This window comes from Rhyacophila brunnea, unplaced genomic scaffold (genome assembly GCF_057557595.1).
Source record: "Rhyacophila brunnea isolate RB1 unplaced genomic scaffold, BYU_Rbru_1.0 scaffold_34, whole genome shotgun sequence".
NCBI lineage: Eukaryota > Metazoa > Arthropoda > Insecta > Trichoptera > Rhyacophilidae > Rhyacophila > Rhyacophila brunnea.
Genome location: NW_028233006.1, coordinates 20442 through 28712, shown reverse-complemented (window position 1 = coordinate 28712; position 8271 = coordinate 20442). Strand labels below are relative to the sequence as shown.

At 29.2% G+C, this 8271-nt stretch overlaps 1 pseudogene; it reads left to right on the top strand.

Moving 5' to 3' along the window:
• The first annotated feature begins 5902 nt into the window (after positions 1 to 5902).
• Positions 5903 to 7331, top strand: LOC147067676 (uncharacterized; annotated as a pseudogene).
• Positions 7332 to 8271: the final 940 nt, after the last annotated feature.

The following is an 8271-nucleotide window of genomic DNA, read 5'->3' as shown; positions in this document are numbered from 1 at the left end:
TTAAAAAAAATTACAAATGAAACATAAACTAGTTATTATATATAAAAGATCCATCAATTAACCATGCTGAAAAAAACGATAAAATATATAAGAATAAATTTCTACCTAGAATAATATTACATCTGCACCATAATGAACGGAAGTAGGATACAAACGGGTTTTTATAAATTTTTAGTTTTTTCTTTTTACACAAACACAGATGAAATTATATAGGGTATAAAAAGCATGTTTTTGTTCAAAAACATAAGAGTATATGATTTCTTCACTTGCATTTCTCAAAAATAAAATTTCTAATCGAAAGTTGCGCATTATTATTTTATTATGGACCACCATTAATTACATATAAGCATGCTTTTATTTGATAATAAAAGTGAGAATTTTATTTTCCACGGATTTGTAGGCAAATGTAGATTACATATTCTGATTGCTTTATTAAAAAAACCTTCAAGTTAATTATGTTTATTAAATATTCAGTTTGTGGGACTTAACATTTAACTATACAGTGTAATTTTTATCTCATTATATTCTTCAATGAAATTCTATACGTTATCAATATAAATATCTTTGATAAAGTTTCCAAAACTTTAATAAACTTCACAAGAACTCGTAATTTTTTTATGTTATCAATAGAACACAGTTTTGTCAAATAGAAGATAATGGGATAGCTATATTCGCAAAATATTAATTCATTCTCGTAAGTTATCAACTTAGTAATTGATGCTTCAAATTTTTATATTGTCTTCATTTCGTGATAATTAATCGTAAAAATAAAGTTAAAAATTGCCATTAAAAATGTCTCATGCATTTTTAACGTTATTTTTCGCACTTAACATAAAAACTATATGGTATAGCAATATTATCGACGTCAAAGAATCCCCCAATTTTAATATAGTTTAAAATATGGGTAGTCAATCTCATTCTCAAAAAATTGCATTTTTAAATTTTAAATCGCCTCCATACATATAAAATAAGTGTTATTTACATTATACACAGTTTAATAATAATTATCTTAAAGCATAATGTTTTTAATATTTTTAGATCATCCGATGGAAACGTGCTATTATTTTATGTATCTATATAGTTTTATTTTTAAAGAATATAATAATTTTTTAATTTTATTTATGATGTGATCGAATGCTACCTCGGGACTTTTGTCATCAGTTTCATGCTAATTTAGCATAAGAAGTCCTTTGAATATATTTTTTTATACTTTTAAGTTTATTACAATGGTGATGATTGAAATACGCGATTTTTTTCTTTTCTGTTTTTATATATGTAAAAGACCACCACGTGAGACGCCTGATGTTCTATCGAAAATAGGATCATGTTTAGACATGTTTAAGCACCAAAATTTTTAAAGCATAACAGGCATAAAAAAAATAATTTTATTTGAAACTTCATCTGATATAAATCATTTTTTGATGTTACGTGTTTGGTCATTGTAAATATAACTCATGATATATGCGTGGTGGACAATAAAATTTTTAAAAAGAATTTTACTTTTTTTTTCGTTACCAGTTTGGTCATTACTATAATTTTGTGCTTTCTGAACATATTTTCAGAATAAAACTGATATATCAAATATTCAATAGCACTCATAATTTTTAAGATAGATGTCTAAGAATGCAAACTTTAAATTTGACTCTTTTTTTAACCTTACTATCGTTACCGAAAAATCCATAATAAGTATCTTAACCCTTAATTTTATCTCTTTATTTATTTGGTTAATTTTAAAAGTCTGAAAAGATTTACTAGTCCCCAAAATTTTTATTTTTATATTAATCTAAATAAGTTATATATTCAATATATTTTACACATTATTGTTTTATTCATGATTTTTTTAAATCACTTATTAGTTAATTAAATAAAATCATTTTATAATTAATTTAAAAAATCACAAAATAAAAAAAAAAATTATATCAGGATATTTTGATGCCTTATTAATGTTATTTCGTTCATTATTTGTGTACGAAAAAAACCTATCCAATTTGTACTGTATGGGTCCTGGAAAAAATGAAAGCGTTAAATGAATGACATAAGAATTTTCATATTTACATGCATAATTTTTTATTACATCAGAAGAAATATCTTCTTGAGAAATTCTAATAAATATGCAGAAAAAGCCCAAAAAAGAATTTTAAAATCTTGAAACAAAATTATAATAAAAATTTTAATATGGGATATCATACTGTGAAAAAAAAACACTTTTCACAGGTGTTTTAATTCCAATAAAGTATTTTATAAAAAAATAAAAGCACGATTCATTGTATTACAATAGCCACGATAGATTCAATACTTATTGTAATTTCTTTATATTTAAGTATACCCACTTAGATTATAAATTTTTATCGTATACATTTTCTTATATAATAGCTTTCAGAATTATAATTTACTTAGCTTATTACCCAGATAAAAAATTCTCAAACCATGCTATTTATCCTAAGTTGCCACGCAAAAAGTTATGTGTTTCGGGTCACCTAAAAATGTACAAATTATACCAATATTAATTTGGTGTGTTTACAATTTTTGCATGTAAAAATAAGATGAAATCGTGGAATTTGGCACATAAAATACTCAGTGACCCATCTAAATTTTTCAATAATATTTTTTCTGGTAAAGCTTTTTTCTGGCTTCATGCTACATTTTTCGGCTTAAATAATTTTTGGCATGGATAAAACATCAATATAACAATGTAAGAAATTTACCGGTTCAAATAAATCCTTTGACAGGAATACAAATTAAATTTGAAGTGTTTATTGCATATTAAAATGCAATTTTTTTCTATTTTTTTGGGTAGTTCAACTACAAGGGAATAAAATATAGGCAGAAAGCTTATAAGATATTTTTTCAACACATCTTTATAGCATTTAATGGTGAATTCATTTCAAAATAATTTGTATGATTTTAAATTATGAAAATTTTACTTTATTTTAATGACAATGTATTTGTTTCAACAAAGTAAAATCAATAACTTAACATTAAAATTCAATACCATGTAACTAATAATGGTGTCCACAACATGGGTGATGATGTCCACAACATGGATGATGATGTCCACAACATGGGTGATGATGTCCATAACATGGATGATGGTGCCCGTAGCATGGATGGTGGTGATCATGGGATGGATGGTGGTGATCATGGGATGGATGATGATGTTCATTATCTTTTCCTTTATTTTGACCCTGATCCACAGGCTCTTTTTCTTTACTTTGATCGTTTTTATTCTTATGGACATGATGGTCTCCATGGGCATGATGGTCTGCATCATTTTTTAAAATCTCTTTTTCCTTATCGTTATTTTGCCCTTTTTCCTGATTTTGATTCTTTTTATTCTTAGGGTCATCAAGTTCAGCACCTTTTATTAATGTATTCTTTTCTTTTTCGTGGTTTCTATCATTTTCTTTTTGTTCTGTGCTTTGATCGTTTTTATTCTTATGGACATGATGGTCTCCATGGGCCTGATGGTCTCCATCATTGTTTAAAATCTCTTTTTCCTTATCGTTATTTTGCCCTTTTTCCTGATTTTGATTCTCCTGATTCTTTTTATTCTTAGGGTCATCAAGTTCAGCACCTTTTATTAATGTGTTCTTTTCTTTTTCGTGGTTTCTATCATTTTCTTTTTGTTCTGTGCTTTGATCGTTTTTATTCTTATCGACATGATGGTCTGCATCATTGTTTAGGCTATCTTTTTTCGTATCGCTATTTTGCGCTTTTTCTTTTTCTTTTTCTTCTGTGCTTCGATCGTTTTTTTTCTTATCGACATGATGGTCTGCATCATTGTTTAGGCTATCTTTTTTCGTATCGCTATTTTGCGCTTTTTCTTTTTCTTCTGTGCTTCGATCGTTTTTATTCTTATGGGCATGATGGTCTCCATGGGCATGATGGTCTCCATGGACATGATGGTCTGCATCATTTTCCTCATTGTGATCATGATGAGAATTTTTCTTGTCATTATCTTTATTTTGATCTTTTTCATTATTTTGACTTTTTTCGTGGGAATTTTTATGTTCATGTGCATGATCCTTGTTGAGTTGATCTGATTTTTGATCGACTTTTGTATGATTATTTGTTGTTTTTTTGTCTATTAATGGTTCCTGTTCTTGTTTCTCTTCATTTTTATTATTATCTTCATTGGAAGCATCTGATCTGGATTTATCGCTTTTTTCAACCACATTTTCTTTTTTTGATGATTCTTTACTACCAGAGCAAGGTGGTTCTTTTGTGCTTTCTGTAATTGGATTTGGTTTACTTGGTGGTGGAAAAAGTGGCTTGGGTTCGGCATGTGGATTTGGTCGCGTGCAAGGAGCCCCATAACATGGAGGGGGTCTATTATAAGGACAATAACATGGTGGAGGTCTGTAAGGACAATAACATGGAGGGGGTCTGTAGGGACAATAACATGGAGGGGGTCTGTAGGGGCATCCACCACATGGAGGGGGTCTATAGGGGCATCCACCACAACATGGAGGGGGTCTATAGGGGCATCCACCACAACATGGAGGTCTGTAAGGGCATCCACAAATACAACTATATGCTGTAAAAGTTAAATACTGCAAAACACACAAATACAAAGCAATTTTCTTTTGATTAAGCATTACATATTTATTTCTTGTTAAGTTATTTAAGCATCTTTATCTCGCTCCGATAGCATTAATGGTGTTAGTAAAAAGAAAACGGGTTTTTATTGATTATAAAAGCTCTAGACCATAAATATAATAAATTAGAAGAGGAAATTCATTGATAAATTTTTAATATCTTATCTTAACCCTTAGATACTAAATACTTTTCCGATAGCGAGAGACTAGATTTATTAAATATTTGAATAGAAAACTTCGGTTCCTTTGATTGCTCTATTTTTTTATTTACACAGGATTGTCTGCTCAATAATAGGATAAATAGATTTAAAAAACGTGTTTTCTGGATTGTAGTCTTATATACTGGATCATAAACAGCAAGCATGGTAATTTATATTTCCCGTATCTATGCTTTTACTGTAATCTATATGTTTTTTCTTCGCTTTTAATAATAAATAGAAAATCATCATGCAATTGTATAGATAGAGCTCGATTGATTGTTCTACAGGAATATTGATATGCAATAAAGGAGGATATTAAAATTAATTTCTTCACATCAAATTTTAAAATTTTGTGAAAAGCCAGAGAGAAATACATTTGGAACATTTAATCAATTCTGATAAAAATATCAAATTGATATTTTATGATTAATTCCTTTTTTGTATATACAAAGGCAATTTTTATAATTAAAAACAGATAAAGTTTAAATTTTCAACCATAATTTGGTTACTTTTGCATTAATCATTATTAAATTTAACAGTTAAGGAGTTAAAAATCCCGGACGAAGTAGAAGCATGCATGCAAGCTCACTCACACTCCGCAAGACACTTGAACTCATCTCATTTTAGAGAAGAAGAGCAACTGGCGAAGATAGATCAAGGGAAGGTGTCAAAAAATGCATCGAGGAGTTGTGAAATATTCCCAATTGGCTGACCGTGTCTAAATAGATATTTGTGATAAAAATATAATTAATCTATAAATAAAGACGAATTTGACAAGTCTTTAGTGCCATAATTTTTTTCACCACCAATTTATTAGTTATCTGATCGCACAGAAAATGTTGTTATTTTCAAATTGCTTCATTATATTTAACGTTATTTTATTAGGTACTATTTTCTAAACCAAATTAATCCTTTATTTTTAAATTTACATATTGAATTATATATTTATTTTTTATGCTAATTGTGCTATGATTGTCTTATTTCATTGTTTTGGGGTTTTCCGATGTTTTTCTTATATTTTTAATTTATGCAATATTTAATTTCAAATCTTCAATAATATTTTGAAATTTTCGTATTCATAATTTTGACAATATACCCTCAAGAATGGCGAATTTTCGAAATATTAATGCAGTGCCTTCTAACAAAGAATTAATAGATATTGTTCTCAACAAGACTCAAAGAAAGACGCCCACGGTTATTCACCCGACATATCATATATCTAAAATACGAGTCTTCTATATAAAGAAGGTGAGATTTACATCCAAAGAGTTTGTAGATCGTCTTTCGTCCATTACCGAGCAATTTCCCCGTTTAGAGGACATCCATCCATTTTATTCAGATCTCATGAATGTTCTCTACGACAGAGACCATTTTAAAATGGCACTTGGTCACATAAATCAAACCCGATCATTAATTGAAAAAGTAGGAAAGGAGTATGTAAAACTTTTGAAATACGCAGAGACCTTGTATAGGGCAAAGCAACTAAAAAGAGCTGCCTTGGGACGAATGGCCACCCTCGCCAAGAAACTGGGAAAGAGTATGGAGTATTTGGAAGAGGTAAGACAGCATCTTTCCCGTTTGCCATCGATCGAACCATCATCGTTGTCTCTAATTCTTTGTGGATATCCGAACGTTGGAAAATCATCTTTCATAAATAAAATTTCTCGGGCTCATGTTGATGTCCAGCCATACGCATTCACAACAAAAAATCTTTTCGTAGGCCATTTCGATTTTGATTATTTGAGATGGCAAGTAATCGATACGCCGGGAATTTTGGATCACCCGATTGAAGAGCGTAACACAATCGAAATGCAAACAATTACAGCATTGGCTCATATCCAAAGCACCGTTCTCTTTTTAATTGATCTTTCGACCGAGTGTGGATATACCGTGGAAGAGCAGATTGGATTGTGCGAGAGTTTGGAGCCACTTCTTGGAAATTTTATTGTTGTTCTTTCTAAATCTGATGTGTACGGAAAGAATCTTATTTTGAATTCAGAAAGATGCGACGTTTTGATGGAAAACCTTGAAAATATTGATTGCTTAAAGAATGATAAAAATGCACTTGAAAGAACATATAATTTCTTGGTTAAAAGAAGGTTTATTATGATGAGTACAGAAACAGAAGAAAATGTCGAACATGTGAAGAAATTGGCGTGTCAAACTCTTCTAAAGCAAAGAGTTGAGAAAAAAGTCGATACTGAAAAAATAAATGAGGTCATGAATCGAATAAAAATTATAAGAAACGAGGGTGTAGAACACCAACAAGAAAAAGATATGTTGAGAAATGGTAGGGTTGTTCTTGAGAAAGAGAAATTTGAAGCAGACAGAGAAAATTATGTTTTTGATGAAAGAGAAAATTATTTGTGTGATGATAAGTATGATATTGTTCCTGAGTTCTATGAAGGAAAGAATATTGCCGATTTTATTGACCCTGAAATTGAAAGCAAGTTGATGAGAATCGAAGCTGAAGAGGAAGGAAAAGAAGCACCTCGAATATATGATATATTTACAAGAGAAGAGCGGGAATATCGTGAATTAATTGGAATACGTAAAAAGGAAAGGGAAATCGTTAAAAATGAAAAGAAAAGGGCTGCTATTCCAAAATCGTGGATTGATAGGCGCCAAATAGTTGATCGGGAAATAATCTCACAACCCCGAAATGAAATTGCTCCAGTTATAATTCCAAAGGGTACCTTTAAGAAGATAAAGAATCAAAGATACTATGACAAAAAACCTAAGCATATTTTTAGAAGCAGTAGCAAAAAAGGTGCCAAGGGTAGGTAAATTAAACAACTGATAAAAATTTTATTTGATTAAAAAAATTTGATGAATTTATTCAATCTCTGCATTATTCGCTTAATATTATTAATTGTTTTTACAGCTATAATTGTGACATTCATTTGATTAAGAAGAATGAAATTTGGTTAAATTAATTAAAGCTTTACCGCTTATCAGGTTAATATTAATTTATTATTTTTACAGTTATGTTGAGAATCATTTTATTTGATTAAGAAAAATTAAATTTGGTTAAATTAATTAAAGCACTAAAACCTTTTCGGTTAATATTAATTTATTATTTTTACAGTTATGTTGAGAATCATTTTATTTGATTAAGAAAAATTAAATTTGGTTAAATTAATTAAAGCACTAAAACCTTTTCGGTTAATATTAATTTATTATTCTTACAGATATATTGAGATTGAGGGCATATATACAAACCTTGGTATTATGAAAGACCCTTAAATAATGCGTCTTGAAAGTAAGAGAAGAATACTAAGATAGCCGAAAGTATCGATACGGTATTCTTATGGGAAATAAAGCAATCTTGCTTAACATCATAAACTAAAATTATAGCGAATAATTTAGCACTAAAGTAAATACATTTATCCTTAGAGCTTTTTTGAGAATCATTTTATTTGATTAAGAAGAATTAGATTTGGTTAAATTAATTAAAGCTCTACCGCTGATTC